This window comes from Phacochoerus africanus, chromosome 10 (genome assembly GCF_016906955.1).
Source record: "Phacochoerus africanus isolate WHEZ1 chromosome 10, ROS_Pafr_v1, whole genome shotgun sequence".
NCBI classification, from domain to species: domain Eukaryota; kingdom Metazoa; phylum Chordata; class Mammalia; order Artiodactyla; family Suidae; genus Phacochoerus; species Phacochoerus africanus.
In genome coordinates this window covers 12,089,698-12,116,936 of record NC_062553.1, presented here as the reverse complement: position 1 = coordinate 12,116,936, position 27,239 = coordinate 12,089,698, and positions in this window count along the sequence as shown.

Below are 27,239 nucleotides of genomic sequence, written 5' to 3'. Positions count from 1 at the left end.
CTTTCCCTGCACTACATCTTCCTTAGTTCTCACTTAAGCCATTGAAAGAGTCTCCTTAAAGAACTTTTGCTACAAAATCGTATTTCACTCATCCATTTTCCCAACTGGCAGAAGGACATTTTTTAAAATTAAAATCTTATAAAATTATTCAGTGTCTCCCCAGGGCCCTAGGGGGAACAAAACACTATCTATTTAATAAGGTACTTGAAGGTCTCTCCATCATCTGGCCCCAGTTTAACTTCACGACCTCATCACCAGCTGCTTCCCTTGAAGAGTCTACAGGAAGCCTGATGAGCTACCTACAGTTCTCTTCACTGTTTCAGGACCCCATGTCTTTGCTAATTCAAAGAAAATTATCCATCCGTCTCTTGCCCAGATGACTCATCCTTCAAGGAACGATGCAAGTGTTTATCACCTGGTGATGATTTATTTAGTCTTCCACTTAATTCCTCTCTCTGTCTCTGCTGAAGATTATATTCATCCCAATGTATGCATTTACATTTTTTCCACCCTGTTTAAAGGAAGGGGGACCCCTTCTAGGGCCCAAGAATGGGCTCTAGAACCACATGGCAGAGCGTTCTCCTGGGCTCCCTTACCCTGCTGCTCTCCGCCCAGGCGCCCCTTCCCAGGAAAATCTTTGGGTCCCTTTACTTCTGTCTTACTCTGGTTCCCAATCATATCTCTGGATTGAAGCAGGAGTTTGCAATGTCCCAAGAATTCATCTGTTTCTCCTACTAGACGGTGAATAGTGACCATATTTGTCCTGCTTACAATTTGTACCATTGTGGCTTCAGTGTGTCTGACACATAGTAGAATTCAATAAACAAATGTTCAATAAATTACTTAATTTAAAAAATGGAGCCATAAATAGTAGCCAAGGCCAAGAAGCTCAGGAGCCAATCAAAGCAAGAACGGCAAGGGTAGGCATAGCCAGTGGGCACCAGCATTCCTTTACATTGCATATATATATATATATATATATTTTTTTTTTTTTTTTTTTTTGCTTTTTAGGGCTGTGCCTGCAGCATATGGAAGTTCCCAGGCTAGGGGTCCAATTAGAGCTACCGCTGCTGGCATACACCACAGCCACAGCAACACAGGATCTGAGCCACGTCTGAGACCTACACCACAGCTTACAGCAACCCTGGATCCTTCACCCACTGAGCGAGGCCCGGGATCGAACCCGCATCCTCATGGATACTAATTGTATTCGTTTACACTGCGCCATGACAGGAACGCCCTACAGCGTCTATTTTATTTAATTCTGATGCAGGTCCTAGGAGGTAGGCATTACCATCCCATTTGAAAGGCTGACAGCCAGAGAAGTTACATTACCTGCCCAAATCAGGCTGCATGAGAGCTGAGATTCAAAGGGTTGCTTCTCAGATTGCAAACTCCTGCTTCAATTCAGAAATAGGATCAGGAACCAGAGTGAAACAGAAGGAAGGGGACCCAAAACCCTGCCTGGGAGCAGAGCAATGCAGTGGTCCCCCACGCCTAGCCCCTGGGTTTAAAGGCCCACACTGGGGCAGCTGTTGGGGACAGGCTGCTTTTTGTGAGATGGGTTCCTTCAGGCCACCATGGAAAGCAGATCCCTGAGTCTTGATTTTGTTTGTCAGCATTTCTCATTCTGCCCACACAACATTTCTTTAGAGTCTGGAGCAAAACCAGCACTGCTTTCCACAATCGAGTTGCTCCCATTGCCCAGGAAGAGCCAGCCCGGCTGGGCTTGTTTCCTCCACTGTGTTTCAGAGCTGCTGTGTTCCCTGTTGGAGGGCCTCTTTCCCTTTCCCTCCGTCAGGGTGAGTTCCCTGATGGTAATCATAATTACAAGCACATGTTGCTGCTCTCAGCCACCATTGGACTTGCAAGTTTTAGTTTTAGAGGCAAAAAACCAGCAAGTCATTTTAGGAATACGTTTTCTGTCAAGGGGCAGTTTCCGTGGACAGAAAAGTGATTGTCAAATGCATTCTTGGAGCAGATTTGCATACTAAGCACGACTTGGAACCAGGTAGCCATGTCAGGCAATTACTGCATCAGCAGAACCATGTTTTATAGCTGCATGCGCCGGTCACAGGATTTGAATCTCAGGGACTTGCTGGCTTACAAAATGCTAATGGGGAATTGAAAACCCCAACAAGCATCCCAACAATCTCTGCAAATCAGGCCAGAAATTCTTTTAAAAGTCAGGCATTTTCGTAAACAATGTCGATTTGTTTAACTCCTTGTAGCTCCCCTTTTCCAAATTCTTCTCCTGTGCAATCAAGAAGCACGCATTCAGAGGCAAGCGATCCAAATCTGGGTTTGGTTGACTCCTGGCATCTGTAAAGGGGTGGAGCTGAGGGAAGTGGGTGGAAGATGGGTTGGTATCTGGGTTTGTTTAGTGTGCCTGTTGGATTTTGGTCAGCCTAGCATCCCTTCTCAGGTCCGCCCCCCACTCCCTGCCCCATATTACAGAGGAAACATAAAAACGATATATCCCCAAATTCCCTTCTCTTTATTTTATTTTTTGTCTTTTTTTTTTTTTTTTTTTTTTTGCTTTTTCTAGGGTGGCTTCCCATGGCATATGGAGGTTCCCAGGCTCGGGATCCTTAATCTGTGGTGCAGGGCTGGGGGGTGGAACTCTCACTGTCACAAAGACAGTGGATCCTTTCCCTACCTCGCCACAGCAGGAGTTAGTTCCCTGACAAATTCTTGAAAACCACCTGCTTCCATGCTTCAGAGAGACTTCAGCACTGGCTTCTGTGACTTTCAGTGGTGGCTACTCTGTCATTTCCTCCCCAGCTCTTCTGATGGTTGTATCACCCCCTTTTTCCAATACCTGGAATCCATAGCACAGCTTCTGGTTTACTGAGAGAAAGTACGTCTTTCAGAAAAGCGTAACATTTCAGGAAGCAGCAACTTTGAAGCAATTTCTTTTCATTGTTTCTGACAGAATCATGGCTTGTAGAAGCTGGAAGAGACTCCAAGATCATGCAGGCTGAGTTTCTCAAAATTTGGATTTCATTGGCAAATAAAATTGTTAAAGTTTGTGGAACTGACATGGAACTTGGAATTTTTCTTTTGCTATGAATATTTTGATGCTTGTCAATGACCACCAATCATTTTGGAAAGAAGGGGTACTTATCATCCCTCTCCAACAGAGCGGCAGTAACATTGGTACAAGGAGCAACATTTCAAAGTGAATAAATGTGGCTTTATGAAAAGTTGGCTGCAAATTTTTTTTTCCACTTTGTGGCAGGCAAATCTAAGCAAAAGTCTTCATTTTAGACGCAAGAAAACACAAGCCCAGAGAAGCTAAGGGCCCCTGGAGCAGAGAGCTTATTCAAAGCAACACGAAGACCAGGACCCAGAGCTCCTCATCTCTGGTCTGGGGTCTCTCAACCTCAGCACTATCAACATCCTGGGCAGAATAAATTATTTGCTGTGTGTAGAAGATGGGGGTGGGGCGGGGCTGTCCTCTGTGCATCATAGAAGGCTTGGAAGCATCTTTGGCCTCAACCTGCTAGATATCATAACATCCTCAAGGTGGTGGCAGCCAACAATCTCCAGTTGTCAAATGTCCCCGGTTGAGAACTGGTGCTCTGATCTCTGAGGGCTGCTTCTGTGCTAGACTAATTGTTAATTTATTTTCAATTTGATCTCCAATGACCAACTGGTAAAAGAAGTCATTTTCTAAAATATCCATTTTCGGGCGTTCCTGTGGTAGCTCAGCGGTAACGAACCTGACTAGTAACCATGAGGATGCGGGTTTGATCCCCAGCCTTGCTCAGTGGGTTAAGGATCTGGCATTGCTGTGATCTGTGGTGTAGATCACAGACTCGACTTGAATCTGGCATTGCTGTGGCTGTGACGTCGGCTGGAAGCTACCGCTCCGATTTGACCCCTGGCCTGGGAACTTACGTAGGCCACAGGTGGGGCCCCAAAAAACAAAACAAAACAAATCGAATCAATTATTTTTTAATGGAAGATAAACAAGAAGAAGACTGGGGGGGGCATATGATGGAGAAAGAAGCATGTAGAATATTTGGGATTATGGGAGATCCCTAAGCCATACCTGTGGATAAGGTTCATTTGCTTTGTAATAATAACCCCTCCTTACTGAACATACTGAGCTATGTACTGTGTGAAATGCTCTCATTCCCCCCCAACTCAATAAGTCTGCCAAGGGAGTACTGTGGAGGTAGGGACTGAGGTGCAGAGAGATCCATGGCACCCTACCTGGGAATTTGCAAGTAAAGCAGACCTGCCCAGCCCTCTCCTCTCAGCTGCCTCTCAGCTGGTTCACCGAGGGTCCAAAGTCTAGCAGCAGAAGAGGCACTACCTGGCCCCAGTCTGCTGTCCCAGGTAGCTCAGCGCAGGTTGGGGGGCAGGCTGCTGCTTAGGCATGAGATTCCAGGAAGGCTGAGGGGGCAGGGGGCCCATTGTGCCTACAGCTCTTAAATCCCCAAAGAAGCTTCTGGAGTTCCAAATGCCTTTGCAGTCCTTTCTTCAGCTGGTGTCCTGAATAATTTCTACCTTCCCATTTTATTCACCTTCATGCTTTCCACTGGGATGCCCATCTTTGCACTCATCCCATTAAATACACAAATCCTGTTCTTCAGGAACTAATTCATATTCCACCTCTTCTATGAGATCCTCCTGGGCTGGACCAGACTTTCTGAAAAATCCTTTAAGACCACACTGATCCCACGGCTCTAAGTACATATTCCACTTATGGTGACTGCTCTTTTGATAGAAAGACACCTTTATTACACTTTCCCAACCAGACACACACTCCCAGAGATAAGAACCTAGTGTATTTGGGTCCCATCCTGATTCTTACCAGCCATGTGACCTTGACTATGTCATTGACCTTCCAGACGTCCAGTTTCCTGACATGAAATATAAGGATGATGGTATTTCCCCTGCCTGTTGCTATAAGAATCAAATCAGAGGGCAGCTCAAAATCCTTTATAGGTTGCAAAACTCATCACCAGTGTTTCCTTTATCAAGACTATTACAATTAAAAAAAATCACACTCCCAATAGGTAATATATTATTAATAAATATCTGCAGATTTATCAGCAGCAACTGCCTCATGGGTGAATGGTTGTACAAGGAAGGGTTAGATCGGGCCCTTTGAGGCTGGGCTATGCTCACAGGTTCCCTACACTGGAGAGCTGATGACTGCTAAGGATTCAGGGCAATCATATGGAGATGAGATCCCAGGCTGCCTGTGGGAGGCAGGATTCTAAGGGAACAACCAACCGGCCAGACTCTCATATAATCCCCTCTCCTTGAGGATGGCTGGAACCTGTGACTTCCTTCTAGCTAGTACAACATGGCAAGGGTGACACGATTTCACTCCCCAGCGTTATATTGCGTGACTCCATCTTAGCAGACTGGAATGAGAGAGTCTCTTGCTGGCTTTGGAGAAGCCAACTGCTGTGACATGAGAGGGCCTGTGGGAGAGTCACGAGGCATGGGACCACCTTGCTGCATCACTCTGTGTTTGCATGTCATGGTCTTGGGCTCATGTGCCAGGACCCAGGCTCAGCATCTTTCTGCTGCATGGGCACATGAAGTACCTGACCCCCACTCACTACCCAGTACAGCTGTTGGAAGAATCAAATGTTGAAAACTTGGTTTCTCCCTGCATTCCTTTCCCCAGCATTTTTTTTCCCAACCACACCTGAGTCAGGGGAGCCTCTACAACCCCGTTCCTTGCTCCTTCTCTTTGCAATTCACTTCCTGTCTCCGGAGCATTAGGGGTCTCACTTCTGCAGCTGTGGGGAAAATGCCTCCATGGGAGCACTGAGCAGCTGAGGAAACTGAAGCCCAGGCTAGCGAAGAGGCTTGCCAGGGTCACACAGGGGAAGTCAGCACCAAGTGGGTGCCAGACTTCTAGGCCAGCCTTCTCCTGCAGAGCCCCCACCTCGGGGCCAATCCACACAGTGTGTGGGGGGGGGGCTGGTTGATGGCAGCCACCCAGCTGGGCTTAGATGGTTCGTTTGGTGTCTGCACATATCATATCATTCTATAAATATTGCTGTCCCCACGCCTAAATTAGGGTTGGTGATAAGTCTTGATTCAGCATGGAGAGGGGGCTGGGAGAAATACAAAGTGATGCTCAAAGACATAGTTGTTAGTTCCAGGACTGAAAAGCAGATGCTGAGAAATAGCTGCAAATCTGTTTAAAACCTGCGTCCGGTCAAAGCGCTTGCTCAAGCCTCAGTGCACAGCTGTGGAGAGAAGATGGACGGAAGCAAGAGGAAGTTCTGCAACCCCGAGAGGACCAGCGTCCCATTTTTCGGGGGTCGTGGTGGGAGGTTGAGGGAGTCAGCAAGAGCCCTTTCATCCTGGTTTGCTTGGGGCTGCTGGACAGCAGCTGTGAACAAGCTGACAGGAAACAAATTTAGGAAGAGGAGAATTCTTCCAAAAAAAAAAAAAAAAATCTGACTCCTCCTGAGAATTCTGGGCATGCCTAGGAAACGTGGGAAGGCCTCTCATGAAGGATGCTGCTGACAGCGGCGCGTGGCCTCCAGTCGCCACAGCAGTTTCAACATCAGCCGTCAGATCCGTGAATAGATGACAGCCTTTTCAGCATGTGGTTCCTATTCTCCCCTCATGGCCCAAAGAGAACGCAGGCCCATCCCGCCAAGGGTGTAGGTTTGGAGTTGAGTGAAGACATTCGAAAGCAGCAGATTCATGCAGAAGGAGAGCTGAAGAAAGTAGGACTTTATTTCAGAGAGTGCTGAGATGCCAACCTTGCGAGGGGCTTCAGATGTCGTGGAGTTCAGGGTCCGCTAACCGACTGAATCTTGAGTGGTGGTCCTGCTGATTTCTGAGAGTGGGGTCTTGAAGGTGGGCTTGGGCTTAGTGGGAAACAGCGCTGTGATGGATCGGGGAGGAGGAAATGAGAGCACAGTAGATGGAGGCCATTTGTCCTCTAATGGTTCAACCAACACATTTTATAAGTGAATGAACTGAGACCTAGAAAGAGACGTGAGATTTCCAAGAGACAGATGGAAGGAACCGTGGCAGAACAGGTCTTACGTTTTATTCGTTTCCTCCTCTCCTCTTGGGCTCATTCATTCATTTAACAAATACGTATTGAGCATCTACTTTGTGACAGGTGTTCATGCATTTCAACACTTAGTCTTTCGTGCAAGTGTGTGCTTAGCTCCTCATCTTTTGCAAAGCATCAATGTCCTTGGCTAAGTCCTGAGGCAAATCTGTTTCAATATCCTGGACAGTGGCATCGGATGCTTGCCAGGTTGCAAGAACTATCTTAAACACTTTGAGAGTCTGAAAAAAAACATCAGGTAATGGTCAGCATTATGGCTTCTGGAGCCAGACTTCCTGGGTCCTAATCTTGTCTTTTACTTATTTAGCTACAAGCAAATTATTGAAACCCACCCTGCCTCCATTTTCTCATCTCTAACATGAGGATACCAATAATGGTATTTTGCTCATCAGGTTGTTGCAAGAATTAAATGTGTTAATCCATGCAAAGCACTTAGCACTCTGTCTGACATACAATATGCACTTTGTAAATATCAGTTAATATCATTTTAAAACTGTAATCTTCACCACAACCCTATGTGGCAAATATGATTAATGTTCCCATTTATGGAACACATTGTCTGCCACTGATTTGCTATGTGATCTTGGGCCCCCAGTTCCTCAACCGTAAGATGGATTAGTTATAAAACATACATGGTTGTTATCATAATGAGGTAAATAAAATGCTTAAGCAGAGTAATTGCCAGTGAGCATCACCTGTCACCATCCTCATCACCATCACCTCACCACCACTTGCACTGTCATTATCACCATCACAGATAAGGGCTAAGAATGATTTAGAATGGCTTAAAATCTGAAAATGTAAAGATATCTGCTTGACTCTGTTCAGTTAATGGATACGCCTCTCTTGCACCCATACATCCAACCACTTATTCAGCCTCAGGTACTATGTCTTCAACCACTTCATTTTCAATATCATCATAACCAAACTCCTGATTTCTGACTTTTCCCCTTTCTGCCTGACTTGGTTCCTCCCTTAGGAAGTCTGATCTCCGAGAATGGTACCACCTTCGAGGGGTGCCATGCCATCCTGTTTATGAGCCCGATTTTCTGCCATCTCCCCTGGAGATCTGATTCCTTTCCAAATCTGATCGGGTTTATTCCCTCTTTCTTGAATCCCTCCATTACTCCCCCCCGCCACTTCATTACCTCATCTCAAGTCCAAGGCAGCATCACCTCTTGCCAGACAATTGCAACAGATTTCTAAAGAGCCTCCACTTACGTATTTTGATGCTTCTCCAACACTCTTTCCATACTTCAACCAAAGAAATTTACGTAAGATGCAAATTTGATTCTTTCACACCCTTCTCTTTTGCTCACCCATCCTAAACACATTCTTAAAGCCTAAACAATTGAAGCCCTTCCAAGGTTGTTATGGGAAAAAACATGGCCTATGGCAGGGAAAGCTCCATAGTTGCAGGCTCCTGCCTCCCCCTCCAGTCTTACCCGGAGGCTCACTGGTCTTTCTTCCCACAAATATCATGCTCTTTCTCATCCCTGGGTCTTGATATATGTGCCCTCTGTCAACGACACACTTCTCTCACTTATGATGGAGCATGATAATGTGAGAAAAAAGAATCTATACATGTATGTGTAACCGGGTCACCATGCTGTACAGTAAAAAATTGACAGAACACTGTAAACCAGCTGTAATGGAAAAATAAAAATCATTATATGTAAAAAAAACCACACTTCTCCCTATCAACCTTACTGAATTAACTCTTATTCATTCTTTAGCTCTCAATACAACAGATGTGAATCTACAACACCGAACTCTAAGAAATGGTACATTATTTACTTAAAAAAATAAGACTTTGAATCCCAGCTCACCAGGGAGATAGGAATTTCCATTTCATTTCTTTTAAAAATTTTGGTGAACTGGGCCTCGGGTCTTCAGAATTTGAAAGTCACTGCTGCAATGCTCATTGTCCAAGCTTGGAAGGTGCATTCCTCTATGCTGTGCTTTGCATGAGGGTCAGTGCTGAGGCCAGGAGCCTGCTTTCCTGGAGCCAGTCTCCAGGCACAGCACTCAGCTGCCATCGACATCAGGTCCTGGAACCTCCTTGGTGCTGCGAAGGCGGTATGCTGCTACCTCTTACTGGCAGCAACCACCCACACCCCATCCTCTTCCTCACACAGGAGCATCTTTCCTTCTCCCAGATGAGTTCCTTCGCCTTCTTCCCCTCGAAGCCCTTCCTTCGGGGCCCAGCTCTTCTGGGGTGACACTTACGTGGATATTTGGCAACACAGTGAAGACCCGGGCTTAGTAGCTGGGGCAGCAGATGTTAAAGTTACTCTTTCCTAGTACCTCCCACCATTACATAACTTTTAAAAAAGGCTCTTAACCATTTCTGTGCTGAAGATACCCTTAGCACTCTGATAAAGTCTATGCACCCCATTCCCAGGACAATATTTTAACATCCGTGAAATACACAGGCGGGCAATTCTATGGAAATAAGTTATCAAAAAAGCTTTCGAAAATTGTTGTGTAATTATTTACATGTATGTCTTTATTATTTTATTATCAGTGGAGTTTTGACAGGTATAATAACTATAATAATTTCAAAATAGTGATGAATGTAAACACTATTTCAAGATCTCTGCAACTACTGGAATGCTAATCTAGTTGATGGCCACAGTTATAAATGGAAGAAAATGTCACTTAAAAAGTAGTGAAAGGAGTTCCCGTCGTGGCTCAGTGGTTAACGCATCCGACTAGGAACCATGAGGTTGTGGGTTCGATCCCTGGCCTTGCTCAGTGGGTTAAGGATCCAGCGTTGCCATGAGCTGTGGTGTAGGTTGCAGACGTGGCTCGGATCCTGTGTTGATGTGGCTCTGGTGTAGGCCGGCGGCTATGGCTCCGATTAGACCCCTAGCCCGGGGATCTCCATATGCCACAGGTACAGCCCAAGAAAAGACAAAAAGACAAAAAAAAGTAGTGAAAATAGAGGTATAATTGCGTATCTGAGTTCAAGGCCCCCTCTGAATTAAGCCTGGATCGGTGGGTGGGTGGGGGGGTCCTTCCTCCTAACAGTCTTCCCCATCCTCTGGCTCATCCGTCACTGAGCACCCTGCGCTTTTCTGCATCCACCTCTTCAGAGTTTGCAGCTATGCCTTGATTTGTATGAGTATTTGATTATGTAGTAGACGATAAACACCGAGAGCAGAGAACATTTGTTTTATTCGCAATTATATTCCTGTATCCAGCACAGTTCCTGGTGCTTAATAATTGGGTGTTTAATAAATGCCTGATGAACACATGAAAAAAATGAATGTTGAATAAATTCAGCATTACATGGCTTGGAGAATAAACTGTGGCATTTTACGGATCCAGACTCTGTGTTTCTCCCCAGATGTCTGGCAGCTTCTTCAGGAGAAAATCCAGATGTCTAGGTTGATGTCACCACTAGCCTTGGAACCTCCATATGCTGCTGGTGTGGCCCTAAAAGACAAAAAAATAAATAAAATAAAATAACTCTTCAAATTTTATTTTATTTTATTTTTTAAAAAATAAAGTGTTTTCTTAAGTTTTTTGTATTACGTAATATCTGTGTTTGCATCTAAATCTTCTCAAACTGCTACACAATGGTTAACAATAATTGCCTCTGGAAAGAACTGAGAGATGGGAGGTAAGATGGAGAGGTCTCTGTATTCATGCATTCCTTTTGCATCATTTCAGTTTTTGTATATGCATGTCTTTTTTTTTTCAGTTAAAAAGGGAGTTTATTTTTTAAATATTCAAGTAATTATTTCCCATTACAAAATTTCCACTAGCAAGACATACTCACTATAGAAAATTTAGACGGTATTTTAAATTAGGTTTAATTTAATTTAATTAGTACCATCTATGTGCCAAATAATTGGTGTTCACCTGATTTTTTATTGAATCCTCACGACAACCTCGCTTATAAACCTGTGCTATTTCTATTTTACAGGTCATGAAATTGAAGCCCAGTGAGATTAACGATCTTGCCCCAAATCACACGTATAGTAGTAGAACTGGGATTAAAATCCAGATCTGTTTAAAGTATTTTTTTTTTTTCCAACAAGAGTAGGGTGCCTCTCATGATACGGAAGTAGAAAGAAAAGCAGGGGAGAAAGGCAGTCAATTCTCATTCTTGGCTATAGTTGTGTTCTTTTTTGTTTGTTTGTCTTTTTTGGCTTTTTAGGGCCGCACCTGCAATATATGGAGGTCCCCTGGTTAAGGGTCCAATCAGAGCTGTAGCCACCAGCCTGTGCCACAGCCACAGCAATGCCAGATCCTTAATCCACTGAGCGAGGCCAGGGATCGAACCCAAGTCCTCATGGATGCTAGTCGAGTTTAACCGTTGAGCCACAGCAGGAGCTCCTGTAGTTATTTTCTTTGACGCTATCATGAACACCAGATTAGTGAATACTGAACCATTGTTCCTGGGGGAAGCATAGAGTTAGTTTGCTATGAGTTTCAGCCTGCAGTTGTTTTGTCAACTAATCAATATATAACTTAGTTTTATCTGTCTGTTCATTTAAGGACACCTTCTGTAATGTATGTTGTTGATCCTTGAGCACTGAACTCTGCCAAGAGCAAATGAATGAAGCTAATTCTAACACAAGTATTTCCTCCATAAGGCACGTCCCAGCCTTCCTAAACTTCGGAATACTACACAGCACTTCAATGCCATGCTTCAGGGGCCATTTTGAACAAAAAAAAAATCATCAAGAAAAAGCACAAAAATGTGGAAAACATGGTACTAAATAGACTTCAAGAAAGGACTTTGTTGACAATATGAAAACTGAAACAAAAAGGCAGAGAGCACTGCCTCATTGGACCTCAGCTGGAAACACGCACACCAGGTGACTCAAAATTTTTCACACTCTGCAAAAATCCATGAATGACCAAGAAAGTGCAGCAAGTATTGATTTCGAAGCACAGCTACATTTTAGAAAGGAGGCAAATTTGCACGTACGTTGAGTTCAGTTTTCTGAAGTCAAAAAGGTAACTGAGACTAAACACTAAAACAAAATAGAGTGTCTCCATTCATTGGAGGCCACTGAACTATGGCCTCCATCCATCTCTTAACGTGATTAAACTTTTACCCAGCACTTACCACCCCCGATCCATTAGATGTGTAATGGCCTGTCTCTTCCACTAGAATATAATCTCCATGAAGACAGCCCCCTTATTTTGTTGAGTCTCATATTCCCAAGGCCTCTAAGAGTGTTTGTCCCATAATAGGCCCTCCGTCAATATTCTGTTGACTGAGTGATAAATGAATGATTATTATATGCTTGGCATTTGAATGCAATGGAACACCATGGCCTGAGGATAAGCATTAGAACATACAGGATGTCTCAAAGGCAGTTTGATGGCCCTGCCAGAATTCTTGGCTTATAGGTCTGTGTAGAAAACATTCCCACCCACCGCCGTAAGGAAAATCCAGCACCGGCTGTGTTTCTGAAACTCTGGTGAAAATACATAAAGGTTAAGCTCAGTGCTAAAACCACTGACATTTGAACAGCCTCAATGAGAAAGCAAAGTGGTTGTTGAGAAACATTCATTCAAGGTTTTATGATGGAAGTGTGAGCGCCCACGGTAATGACTCTTAAAGAACCATATAGACTTGTTGGGGATTTGCAGGAGGGGTGGGGGTGGGAAATGCTGTTCATTAAAATAGCAACACACATACGCTAGGTCCTTTTAACTGAAGGTCGGTGGAGCATGGCGAGTGGAGGGTCAGGTTTAATTATCAATGCACCATAAACAATGTCCTTTGCTGGATAAACTCTCTTTGCGCTGATATACAGTTAGAGCTGCTTGTCTTTGCTTTCAAGAACAAACTCAAATCGTCTCATTCTACAAGGTGGCTTCTCAAACTCCCAGAGCAAGACACTTAACTTTCCTGTCAAAAGCTGCTGGTGTTAAAGCACGCCTCCCATAGTGCGACCGCAGCTCCTCCCATCTCTTTGAACAGGAGCTAGTTCTACTGACTTTCCAACCACAATTTCCTCCCCTGCATCCCCAAGTTCAGGCTTGCCCCTATCAAATTCATCTTCTAAGGTCAGAGTGATCTTCGCTGCAAAAGCAAACTGGACCACGCCATTTCTGTGTTTACAACCCAGCTAGTGCTCCCTGCTGTCCTTTGGGTAAAGTCCCAGCTCCCCACTCTTGGCTCCCCGTTGCCAGATCCACAGAGCCAACGACACAGACATGAGACAATAGGATCAAACTTGAGTTACAGGTAGATAGAGTTCATGACAGTATTCTTTCTACTTGTGTCTATGTTCAAAACTTTCCAAAAGAAGAAGAATGCTTCCTGGAGGTAGCGTGGTCTTAGATGAGACTTGAGTTTCAGTTCCCAGAGGATCAAAGAGATTGGGAGCAGGTGCTGTGGCCTGAGGGGGCAGAATTTACACAGTCCTAAAGTTTACACTGAACCATGATATGTGCTCCCACACTTGAGGGAGCACTCATCTGAAAGGCGTTTAGTGGTTCCCCTGTGAGACCTAGTTGTGTCAGTGGGCACCATTAATGCTTTCCCAATTCCACCAACTTCATCATAGCGATTTATCTGACTCAGAGGGTACCAGCATTATATCTATATCAATATCTATATTTATATCTACATATATTGGTACATGTTACAAAGACTGAAGGTTCTTCTGAGGTACACCAGCCTGTTGGGGACCACAGAGGGTCGGGGGGCTGGAGTTGGAGGTGAGGATCCCAGGAGCTGCGTGTGGAGAAGGAACGGGCTGGGAGTTCTACAGTGAGTGTTTGATGACGGAGTAAACAAATGTAACAACTGGGAAAAGGACAGGGAGAGTTTTGAAATAAGAGCTCAGTGAGGTAGAAGATGCTTAAAATGTTCGAGATGACTATGAGCATTTTTTGGCAGGAATGAGGAGGGCAGCAGTGTTCAGAGAGGCTCACATTTGTTGGGTGTCCTATGATGCGCTGGGCACAATCCTGGGTCCTCACCTTGGGTCTGTTCTTTCAACTTGAAGATTTAAGGAGAAGAGGTCTGTAGGCACCTGCACAGTACATAACGCTTCATGGAGCACCTGGAAACTTCGATGGTCTTAAAGCACCAACTCGAATGAATGAACGAGGAGGGAAAGGCCGTAGAAATAACAGGTCTTTGCTCCCCGATTCGTATAACACTAACTTGACTGCCTTAGACTGGGTTCCCCTCAGCATGTGTGAATTGTCAAGTTGTGGGGATTATTCCTGTTGCTATAGGAGTTATGTTGTTGATTTTTCAGTTGACGTAGCTGAGGAAGAATGGGATTCCATGGCAAAATGTGAATCCAAGGAAGAAAAATCTTCTAAAAGTTTAAAACTCAAGTAGTACTGGAATCAGAACAGGTGAAACAGAACTCACATACTTCCTTACTGTGATCTTTTTAGGTCAAGTTTTTGTGAATATGGTTCCTGAGATTTATTCTTTATTCTTTTTCACAAAGCTGGGCTCCTTAGGAGCCTAGAAAAGCAGGCTCTTGCTCTCTCGTTTTGGTGGTTCTTCACACAAGATGGTCCATAGAGAAAAGTGTTTTTGCAGTGCTGATCTATTTAGTAATCATTTAAAAGCTAAAAGTTACAGTGTTTTTCACATAGGACTTATTTTCTAAAGAAAGAAAATAAAGAAAATACCAGAGATGGGAGATGAAAAGATGTTTCCTGTGATACACTGAGTTTCGAAACCAATAGCAAGAATGAAAGGAAGGGAGTTCCCATTGTGGCTTAGCAGAAATGAATCTGACTAGGATCCACGAGGATGCAGGTTTGATCCCTGGCCTCGTTCAGTGGGTTAAGGATCCAGCGTTGCCATGAGCTGTGGTGTAGGTCATAAATATGGCTCAGATCCCATGTTATGTGGCTGTGGTATAGGCTGGTACCTATAGCTCTGATTCGACCCTAGCCTGGGAACCTCTGTATGTTGCCGGTACAGCCCTAAAAAAAAAAAAAAAAAGGAATGGAAGGAAGAGGGAGGGAGGAAAGAAGGAAGGAAAGGAAGAGGAAGAAAAAAAGATAATTTCCCTGTTTTCCAACAGGAAACTTTGGCTTGTGGGATCACCTGACATGTTAAGGCAAAGACACTAGTTTTCTGAAAAGCACATGGATTTCGCATTGGAAAGGCTCCACTTTGAGTCCTGGCCCCATGAGTTTCCTAACGGGCTTCTGATGTAATCTCATCAGCAGTGTGCGGAACAACGTAGAGGCACATGGGAAGTTCAGCAAATGTTTTCCTTCTACACCTTCTGTTCCTCCATCAACACGAGTCCCCCTAACTTCCCTCGTCAGAACATATACACCACTAAAGAAAACTCAGTGGAACTCCCATCAGTCCCTGAATCAAATCCATATCCAGGGGCTTATGGAAGAACAGATCTAGATCTGAAGCCCTAGAAGGTAGGTTTCAGCAATGCCTATGCTTTTAACAAAATATAGGAAAACCATTCAGTTGTTACTGCAGCTTATTATAATTACCTATGTTTGTAGTGTTTATCTGAACACCCATTTGCCACTTGGTATTTGTTTTGAAAATTTTTAACTAGTGTCCCTCCTATCTGTGTGAAGCTCAGCACTGACTTGGTTGCATTTTGGATACGGTATGTGGTGATGGGGACGCCTGTGTCAGGAGGACGGGCCCCCTACCTCCCAGTCTTCTGCTGCCCTCTGGCCTCTAATTGGCTTGGCCAGCGGAGGTGCTGGGTGGATGCAGAAGGCTGCAGGGGAGAGAATTGGAGGCATGGCCCCCCATCTGCCTCCCTGCTGGAATGGCCAAGTCCCAGCCATGGCTGCGTCCCTGCAACATCTCCTGGTGGGTGACCATCCTTACCGTGCAGGGTTCACTATTTTCTTCCCTGGGAGGGGTGCTGGCTCTGCTTCCTAGGGCTTGGATCCCTTAGCATCCCTTGCCCTTGACCCTTGACCTTGTTCGGTGAGTGAACCCTCCCGTCTGCTTTTGCCAGGACCCTGATGGAGCTGCATCCCCTGATGCTCAGACCCCGAACACCGTGTCTCTTAATTATCTCATGATGCCCTCTCCCTCACCATGATGCTCTTTATTCTAGGCTTTGGGAACCACTGTGAGTGTAAGAAGACCCGTGCTCCCCCTTGCTCTCTCCAAGTGAAGCCTCTTTCTCCCTGTACGTGACCCCTCCCAGACCCCCGTGATTTGCCTGGTCCTTCTTGTCTCGACTTCAGCTGTTCCATCCTCCAGAGCATCGTCCCTGGCATCCCAGGTGGGACAGGTGTCCTCCCTCTTGTTCCCACAGCCTGTGGCCCTCCCCTCTCCCACTGTATCTGTGGAGACCTCTGGGCAGGAACAAGAACTCTCCTGCATCCAACCGTGGGGACTGGTACCTACCAGGGACTTAACAGACATCTGCTGAAATAAAATTCATCATGCTGACCAGCTTTTCATTGGATGGGTCCCTTCTGACACATCAGGAAAGACAGAAAGAGAAGCCAATAGAGGGCTTAAATAAACAAACTCATGATTTTTCGCCTGAAATCTCTGGGCAGAGTCACATTTTCTAGCCATAAAGAGCAGGGAGTTAGAGGTCAGTCTGTGCCTCAATCTGCAAAGAGTTAGGTGTCAATTTCTACTGGCTGCCAATTGCAAACCTCATCTCTGGTCTTTAAGGAAATTACAATTAGAAAAGAAAAAGAAAATGGGTCTTTTCTTCATGTATTCTCCTACCTGACTTTTTTTTTTTTTTAAACACCACCCCTAAGGCATATGGAATTTCCTGGGCCAGGGGTCAAATTGGATCTGCAGCTGCAGCCTACACCACAACCATGGCAACACCAGGTCCAAGCTGCATCTGTGACCTATGCCACAGCTTGTGGTCATGCCAGATCCTTAACCCAGTGAGTGAGGCCAGAGATGGAACCTTTTTGTTCATGGACACAATGCTGGGTCCTTTACACAGTGGGAACTCCCGTACCTGCCTTTCAGTGAAAATGATCTGCCCATGCAATGTTTTTGCCAGGGAATGTAAAACCATCACTGGTCCATTGAACTTAAGAATATTTCTAGCATACTTGTGATATATACACACTCTGGGAACTCCCAGCACAGCAAAGTGAGATTGAAAGGTGACAATTTGGCAAAAGCCAACATGAAACAACAACAAACTGCTTTCAAATTAATTCTACCCAAATATGCATTAGAACTCCTTGTTCTTATAATTTTTTTGCTGGCCAAGAGAACAACAGCAAAAAAGGCACTTACTGATGTGCTTATGTGAAATAGAGATTTTTTTTTTTCCGGCCATACTTTATTGGAACTTCAATCTCATTTTTCCTCTCTTGTTATGACAATAGGAAAGGGGAGCTGGCTGGCCTGATCCATACCTGGCCAGATGTGGCCCAGGCTGGTTTCATCAGAAACGCTTGCTCTCCAAACCCTCTTGAAGTATAAAAGGAAGAATTAGTCTGAACCATTTTCTCAGGGGTACTGAGGCCATATGAGGTTTTCAAGTCTTTCTCCTAAGGGTGTTTCTAGAGATGACAGAAAGGTTTATATTTTAAATTCTTCAGCTAACTCCCACTTCTCCAGGAAGTGGAAGAAACCCATTCCCCAGGCTGACAAATATCCCCAAGACAACTTTCTCAATACTTGGGTTTAAGGAGGGATTAAATCAAAAAGCCTCAAACGTCATTAGCCTTCACAACTATTTCTCCCTCCCTCCCTCCCTCCCTCCCTCCCTCCCTTCCTTCCTTCCGTTCTTTCTTTCCTTTCTTTCTTTCTTTCTTTCTTTCTTTCTTTCTTTCTTTCTTTCTTTCTTTCTTTCTTTCTTTCTTCTTTCTTCTCTTTCTTTCTCTTTCTCTCTTTCTTGTTCTCTCTTTTTCTCTCCCTCCCTTCCACTCTTTCTGTTTGTCTGTCTGTCTGTCCTTGTGTGTGTGTGTGTGTGTGTGTGTGTGTGTTTAGGGCCTTGTCTGTGGTATATGGAAGTTCCCAGGCTAGGGGTCAAACTGGAGCTGCAGCTGCCAGCCTACACCACAGCTCATGGCAACACTGGATCCTTAACCCACAGAGTGAGGCCAGGGATAAAACCCGTGTCCTCATGCATCCCAGTCAGGCTCATTACCACTGAGCCACAATGGGAACTCCTATTTCTTTCTAACTTGACCTTCCCCATGAAGATGTCTCTGAGCTTGGAGCAACTCTCCCTCCTCTGCCTCCCTTAATTCTTTCTGCCGTAGCATCTATTTGGTCAGTAATCAGCCACTGTATTTTGGCAGTACCGCCAATCATTCTTTAGATCTGGGCTATCATTTCTCCTTTGGGGGGGCTATTTCTTGGCTTTATATCTTATGCAGGTACCTCTACCTGAAACACTCTGCTCTTTCTCTCTGTGTGAACTTCAACTCACCCTCCAACACCTGTCCTAATCTTACCTCTTCCATTGAGATTTCTCCATCTTCCTCTCTGTGGGGTTAGGCTGCTCCTTATTCTAGATTGTGGAACATTTTGTTTTCACCCCTTCATCCTATGACCATATTTGCCACAACAAAAATTATAAACCCTATGGGACGAGTGCAGAAGAAGTCTGGAAATGGATGAGGGCTTGTAAATCCAGCACTCAGCAAATTGCACTGAAAGTACGTCTCATCATCTAAATGTCCATCGGCAGAGGAGTGGATAAGGAAGATGTGGTACATACACAATGGAATATGACTCAGCCATAAAAAGGAAAGAAATAACCGCATTTGCAGCAACATGGATGGACACAGAAATTATCATACTAAGCAAAGTCAGACAGTGAGACACCAATATCATATGCGATCACTTACATGTGGCATCTGAAAAAAGGACACAATGAACTTCTTTGCAGAACAGATACCGACTCACAGACTTTGAAAAATTTGTGGTTTCCAAAGGAGACAGGTTGGGGGGCGAGGGGATGCGCGGTGGGTTTGGGATGGAAATGCTATAAAATTTGGTTGGGATGATGGTTGTACAACTATACATGTAATAAAATTCACTGAGTATCTTAAAAAAAGGAAAAAAAAAGACACTTATACATGGATACTATTATTATTCCTGTTTTAAAGATGAGGAGCCTGAGATGCAGGATCTTCTCTCTTAAGTTCGGTGGAAGACTTGAAGACAGGTGAATCCAGAGGCCTCCAAAGCCTTCAGAGACCACTGTGAAACTGACAGCAGTTATGACTCGAACCCTTCCCAAACCTAGATTGGGACTTGAACCCGTGGTTTTTAAATGAGAATCACTCACCCGCATCTGGACTTACGGAGGTTCAGGTTCTTCTTACCTCAGCACAGAAGGAATTCAGCCAAAGACAAAGGAAAGGGATAGGCAAGAAATAGCTTTATTAGGATAAGATGCTGGTGAGAGATGCAAGCGGGCAGGCAAGGAAGCTCTGCCCCGAGGATCAGGTGGGGGTGAGAAACGACCACCTCTTCCTCTTTTTCCCAGTAATAGCTTCTCCTTGGTATCTATTGAGAGAGTATTTGACCCCATGAAGTCAAACTAGGAATGTTAAGGTGCTTATTCAAATCAGCAGAAGGTGGTCCTTAAACTCCTGCCCTTGGTCTGAACTTGAATGCAGGCCACCCCCCATCCCCCACCCAATGACCTGAGGCATATCTTGTGTCTCCACTAGTCAAGCAAGCCTGCCTGTTCTGACGGCTTTCTTGAGCCATTATTAACTTCCAGTGGTCTCCCAAAGTCCCCTAGGTTTCCCTCTCTCTCTATGGTCCCTTATTGGGACTTCTACACCTACTGTGCAACTATCCTATTCCACCGCTATCAACTGTGCACAGGGAAGGGTGGGTAGGCAGGTCTCTGCCCACCCTCGCCTGCCCCGGGGCTGCCAAAGCCATTCCTTGTTATCTGTCCATTCCCTGTCCCCAGTACACCTGCTAACCACACACAACTCCAGGCTCTCTTCTGGATGCAAAAATATATCCGTGGGCAAAACAAACTCCCTGCCCTCAGGGCACTGACATAATAGTAGGGAAAGGCTGTCAATAAATAGATGAAGAAATAAAATAAATCCTATCAGATGGTAACGGGCACACACTGAAGAAACAAGAAGCAGAAACAAAAGACAGGGAGGAGGGCGAGGAGGAAGAAAGGCTTGATGATAACATCAAAACAGGAAGCCCCCTCACTCTCCTGGAGAACTGTGTGTCCCCTCAGGGTGCAGGAGCAGAGGGAGCCTTGGAGCTCTCCAGGGAAGAACATTCCAGACAGAGGGAACAGGGGGTGAAGGCGACAGGAGGGGAAGGTGCAGGGGGCCGGTGGGATCTGGGATCAGAGAGACCCTCGTGGTGCAGAGTCTCTGACCCTGGAGCTCTGACCGCGGGACCTCGTACACCATTTCAATTAGTTTAAAAATGTCCGAAGGACACAGCCGTGCCAGCCCTTGTGATGGATTCTGCGGGGCACCCAGACCATAAGGGGCCTGGCCTGGAGGAGCCCAGCTTCCTCCCAGAAGCACACACGTGGGCAGCACAATGCAAGGAGGGGATCAGAACAGAGCAAACAGAGACGTGAAGGGCTGGCCGTGGGGGTTCAGAGCAGGAATCCCAGGCTGAGTGAGGCGGCGGGAAATACGGGGAAAAGTGCCTTTTTAAGGAGTTAAGACATTCCTTCCATCCCTAGCTCTTGGCCCTGATTGAGAAGCAGGGGAAGGAAACTTGAGAAGGAAGCTCAAGGGGGCTCTGAGAGCTTGGCACTTGCCAGGCCTTCAGGCAGCTGCCTGGTCTTGGGTTTTCAGTGAAATCAGAAGATGGGGCCTGAAAAGCCACCCCCAAAAGGGTCTTTTCTCCTCTGAGGCCAAGGAGCCGAGTGGAGTGCCTAAGACAGAGAAAGGGACCACACACCCCACAGAGGTGTCGCGAAAGCCGTGGGAGCTGCAACGGCAAGATTCCTAGAGCTGATGGCTTTACCTGGGCGAGGGTCATTTCTTGCTCACAAAACTCCCCAAAGAGATGCTCCTGATGTGGGCCTCTCTCCTCCAAAGCAGAGTCTGGGACCTCCTTTGTTCCCATCGTGTGACAATCAGGGTCACCGTACCCATCGGCTACTGTCGGAGGAAGAGCAAAGAGCAGGGCAGACTGCGTTGGAGACTTCTAGGTGGAAGGCCTGACTCCGGGTGTGCTCAGACTCCACTGGGCTTATCTAACTGCAGGGGAGGCTGGGAAGGGGCACACCTGTGTATCCAGAAGAAAAGGAAAGTGTTGGATGCAAAACCCTGCTCCCCGGAGAGTGGACCATCACGCCTGGAGCATATTAAAGAAAAGGAAGTTTGCTGCTTCCCTTCCTTCCCACTCCCTATTGATTTAAATAAAATAAAAGGGATCTTGGCTCTGTGGCTAGTAACAGGAAAGCTTTGTCACTGGCAAAAAGTTTTTTGGTAACTAACTTATGTCAAGAAGCTGTAATATGGGAGTTCCCATCGTGGCTCGGGGATTAACGAACCCAAATGGTATCCATGAGGTTGCAGGTTCGATCCCTGGCCTTGCTTAGTGGGCTAAGGATCCGGTGTTGTCGTGAGCTGTGGTGTAGGTGGAAGACTTGGCTTGGATCCCGCATTGCTGTGGCTGTGGTATAGGCCGGCGGCTATAGCTCTGATTGGTCTCCTAGCCGGGGAACCTCCATATGCTGTGAGTGCGGCCCTAAAAAGCCAAAAAGCCAAAAAGCTAAAAAAAAAAAAAGAAGAAGAAGAAGAAGCTGTAATCTGGAATGGGAGAGCCTTAGAAGAAGAATTTAGAAGCATCCTTTAGTGCGCACACAGGTCTGTTCCCAGCCTTCCCTGACCCCCAACTCTCCTACCCTCTCCCCACCCCCCATCTCTCCCCCTGCCTCCCCACACACACCTGCACCCTCTACCATTCTGGGAGGCTCACTGCTCTCAAACACATGAGTTTTCACGCTCCTCTCCTTTGCTCTCACTCTCTGAAATACCTCCGTCCCATCCATGTACCAGACTTTACACCAGGTCTTAGGGATATGGAAACAGAGAGCAAGAAAGGGGAGAAAAAGAGAAAGAAAGATCTGAGACCTAGTGCCTGCCCACGCCCTACATCCTGGCTGAGATTCCCCTTGTCTGTAAAGCCTGGTTCTACGTCTCCTTGCTGCCTTTTCCCTCTTCTTTGCATACAAGTTCCAATAAAAGATTCCTCTCCTACATCCTGAAAGCATAGCACACGCATCCATGGCCTGTGTGGTCTCAAAATTTTTCATCTCAGGACACTTCACATACTTAAAAATTATTTATGGGAAAATCTTCACGCCCCAGGGCTAGGCAAAGTGTTTTTAGACGTGACACCAAAAGCAAAATCTACAAGAGAAGAAAAATCAACAAATCGGGCTTCATCAACATTTAAAACCTTGGCTCTGCAAAGATCAATATTGAGGGGCTAAAAATGAGTTTCCACCATGGCTCAGCGGTTAACAAACCTGACTAGTATCCATAAGGATGTGGGTTTGATCCCTGGCCTAGCTCAGTGGTTTAAGGATCCGGCATTGCCATGAGCTGTGGTGTAGGTCACAGACGCAGCTCAGATCCCTCATTGCAGTGGCTGTGGCTTTGGCCAGCGGCTACAGCTCCAGTTGGACCCCTAGCCTGGGAACCTCCATATGCCATGGGTGTGCCCCCCCTCCCCCCAAAAAAGCTAGTCTCAAAGGGTTACGTGCTATGTGATTCCACTTACACAATGGTCTTGAAATGACAACACTGTAGTGGTAGCGAGTAGATCAACGGCTTCCAGGAATTAGGGTTGGGAGGAGGATGTGACGATGAGGGAGGAACATGAGGAAGCATCTTCGTGGTGATGGAACAGTTGTGTATGCTGGTCAAGGTTACAGTTACATGTGGGCTAATATTTCATAGAACTTTGCATACACGTACACAAACACACAAGTACATGTAAAAACTGGTAAAATACACATAAAGATTTGTAGTCAACAGTATGAAACCAACATCCCTTGGGTTTTGACAACGTGCAATATTTATGCATGATGCTGTCATTGGCTGAAGCTGGGCAAAGATGCATAGGATCCCTCAGTATTATTTTTGCCACTTCCTGACAGTCTTACATCATTTCAAAACTACTGAGGTCCCCAAGAGCTTTCGTTCATGTGCCTGATCTACCAATATTTACTATATGTTACTGATTCTGGGAATTCTTTATATATTCATTTATTAATTCCTTTAAAAATCATAGTTAGCTAGGGAGTTCCTGTCGTGGCGCAGCAGAAACGAATCCAACTAAGAACCATGAGGTTGTCGGTTCAATCCCTGACCTTGCTCAGTGGGTTGAGGATCCGGCAGATGCGGCTCGGATCTGGCATTGCTGTGGCTGCGGTGTAGGCCAGTAGCTGTAGCTCTGAATTTGACCCCTAGCCTGAGAACATCCATGTGCCATGGGTGTGGCCCTAAAAAGACAAAAGACAAAAAACAACAACAAAAAACAAATAAACAACAACAACAACAACAACAAAACATAGTAAACTAATTATACGACAGATGCAAACATTTTGGAAAACAAAACAATATGAGGAGAGTGGCATTGTATGACATGTGCACATCTCTTTAATGCCTGGCTTCATAGAAGACAGCTGGATTGTCCTATCTACTTCTGCGACCTGATGTGACTTCTCATGTCACGTTGTCTCTGGAAAACGCCACTGTTCACTCATGAGAGTATCAGGGTGAAAAAGACAAATACCACGTTCATTTCATTCTACAAAGCGTTTGGACCTCGCATACCCTCTGAAAGGGTCTTCAGAAGACCCAAGGGTCCCTCGGCGTACACTGAGAATTGGTGATCTAGGTTAAGGCGTGTCCCACAATATTTTAACGACTGGTTTTTCTATCTTTGTCCCCCGTGTGACCGAGAGCCCCAACAGGGCCAGAACTCTGTCTAATTCATTTCTCTTTCCCTGGAGGCTAACACCGTCAAGTTCTCAGCAAAAGCTTAACGCATATGGCAAAGAGAACAAAGCATAAACGAAGGAAACCATTTGTTGTTCTAGTTTTTGCTTCAGTCTTGAAAGGTCTGCATGTGATTACTGTTTTTGAAATTTGAAGAGAAAATGTGAGTCTCCAGAGATGTGCTAGCTGTAGGAAGAAGGTCAGCTGGTCCAGAGAGCGGTGGACAGTGGTGGAGAGAGTCCAAAGAGACCAGCCAAGCGGTTTGCATTCATACGGTTGCGTCTGACTTCCCCTCCCCTTGTTTCCTGCCATCTCTGATTTTTATGTTCCTTGTCAGGACACAGGAGTACATACAGGATATATAGCATATGCTGCAAGGTCCACGAGGGCTTCTCTGCTAGACCAGGCACAGCCAAGATCAATTAAGTAACAAGGAAGGTAGAAAATATAGCTGCAGCTGGAACAAATCAGTTAGTCAGGCACGCGGGTTGTAACCCATAAAAGGTCAGTGGGCAGCTGGCATGAGGAGCCACAAGTGAAGCTTTTGGCTCCATGGAGCTAGAAGGAGCCAGGGGATTGAGCATCCTCGCATCCTGATTTCTAATTGGGCGCACTGTGGTTGGCGAAGACTTTGCAAATGATGGGTCAGGTTGCGCCCCAGTTATGTTTCTCATCTGGCTTCTTCTCAGTTAATTTCTCTCCTGCCCCCCAGCCCCATGTGGGTTATTTCACCAAAGTGACACGTTCGTTTTATGGGTTGGAGGCAGTCCTTAGCTACTAAATTCCAGCGAGTGAGAGAAGCTGGACTTGTGTATGGATTAGGGGAGGAGAGGCAGAACAGCAGTGATGCCTAAAAAAAAAAAAAAGCAAAACCTCACGCCTCATCTCACTGCACACACATTATAACCAGAGGTGAAATTTCAGGTGCATTCCCAACAATGGATAACCTCTCGACAAATCAGTTAGCTATCTGCTCTTCCTTAGTTCAGTAAATAAGGGAACATTATTTCTTAGCCTGACTCAGTTGCCAACCTCATCATAATTATTCCATAGACATACATATATTTAAATGTTTCTTGTTCAGGGCAAAAGTCGAAACAGATGTGAAGGCAGGTTTTATTGAGTATCCTGAAAAAAAAATTAAGCTCACTCTTCCGTTATGAGCAGAGTTCAGAACACAATTAGGGAGACTCCAATTCAAATAAAGGATTTTAACTGAAAATGGAGAATAAACATGATCCTAACGGCCAAATGTGCTGGAAGTTCAACCTTTTTATGGAATAAATAATCATGGAACAACTGCATGGTGCTAGGCTCAGACTCTAGAAATGAATAAGCAGTTTATAGGTTAGATGGGGTCATTTCAAAGTGGCCTGCTTGGGAAATAAGATAATGCACAGTAGGACCACAGAAGAAATTTGTCACCTCTGCCAGGTGATTTCAGGGACACAGAGTTCTTAAATTCCCTCGAGTTATTACCATCTTGATTAGATTCAGAACGATTACGCCTTGTGGTTCAAGTTCAGTCAGCTAGCAAGAAGTGACGATTCAGGCCTTTCAACGGCAGGACTTTTCCTAAACTACTATTGGGATGAGAATTTAATGAGATCATATATGCAAAAGCACTTTGGAAAGTTATGTGCAAAGATCAGATATTGTCATTATTAAAGTATTTTTGGTAAAATCATTGTAGTGAAGACTGAAAAGAATATAATCCCTTGTCTTTTCCACACTTTCCAAAAACTTTATGCTTAAGTGCATTCCTTCCAATTCAGTATTTATTGAATCCATGCTTAGTGTGTCATTCTGTGGACCTTGGAGGATTTAGAAAAGAAGGCACAATAAACCATCCCCATTCCTTTGTGCTTGAGAAGGAGCAGTGCATCCTTGGTGAAAGCGAAGGACTTTGGAAAAAACCTTATAAAGAAGCAGGTAGGCAAGGAAGGGAAATAGATTTCTGAGAGCAGCTGGTTGGTTCCCTTTGGGACATGGGGGTTTGGAGGGGCTGAGGGATACTCTGGAAAGACACGCTCAGGACGTGGTGATCGAGAGGGCGTTGGCACTGGGCCAGAGGGGTCCCACTGAAAGACAGAGGAAAAGGCGTCATCCTCCAAAAGAAAGAACGATTCTCTGAATTTGAGACAGCACGGAGCATATGGAAATGTGGGTTTGTGGGGAAGGAGAAACGCAGAACGTGTTCTGGAAACACAAGTCAGTTTGCTAGGCTATGTTGTCTCCTCTCTGAATGTGATTGTGTTTGTTTGTTTGTTTTGTTTTTGCGTTTTTGCTGGAGAGAGGGGCGCATTGAAGGTGGCACGGCACTGGGGCTTTAGTCTATATTCCATTCAAGGCTTCAATGTTCGCCCAAATCGCCAGCAACCTAGAACCAAAGCAATGGCAGCTCTGAACTTGAAACGAAGGGCAGCAATACGAGAGACAGAAGGTCAAGAAGCAAGGGGAAGTCGTTCTGTTTTGCTCATGGACTGAGAATCCATGTAGTGAAAAAGTGATTCTGCTCTTCACCGGAAAAGCTTTGATGATGAAAGAAGTTGGAAACATTTTGACCTGGGATAAGGAGTCTTTTCCATCATAGTTGCTGAGAGGCATAAATAGGACCCTCCCTGGCAAAGACTCCCACCTGTCTCTAGAAAGATACTTGGTGGATTCCTATGTATGAAGCTTGGAGGAGGGGCTGAGTTTTATAATTCGATACCTGAAGTGGAAAAATGAGTGGCAACAGCCATTTTCTTGTGTGTGTGTAAAACTGGGAGCAGAAGCACCAGTGAGAAATTCTCTATTCGACCTCACCTCCCCCCTTTGCAGAGGAGGTTCAGAGATGAAAAGCTCCAATTAGCTCAGGAATGCAGAGATGGGCTGAAAAGATAGGGTGAGTCAGTGTTGAGTCATTGTTCTTGTTAAAAAAAAAAAAAAAGTTCATGCCCACCAGGAATGCAGGGAAGGGAGGAAAATCGAAGCCTGGGAAAGACAATCACTGTCTTTCTGGACCAGAGTAAGTTATCAAATGGCCTGACTGTGACCTTTGGCCACCCAAAATGACGACCAGTTGATCCAGGAAGTCCAGGGCAGTGGGACCCAAACGGTGATCATATTTGTCATCTGCAAGTGCATTAAAACTAGTTTCCACCCGAGTTCCCTTGTGGTGCAGTGGGTTGAGGATGAGGCTTGGTTGCTGCTGTGGTGTGCGTTCCATCCCTCGCCCAGGAAATTCCACATGCGGCAGATGCAGCCAAAACAAAACAAAACAAAACAAAAT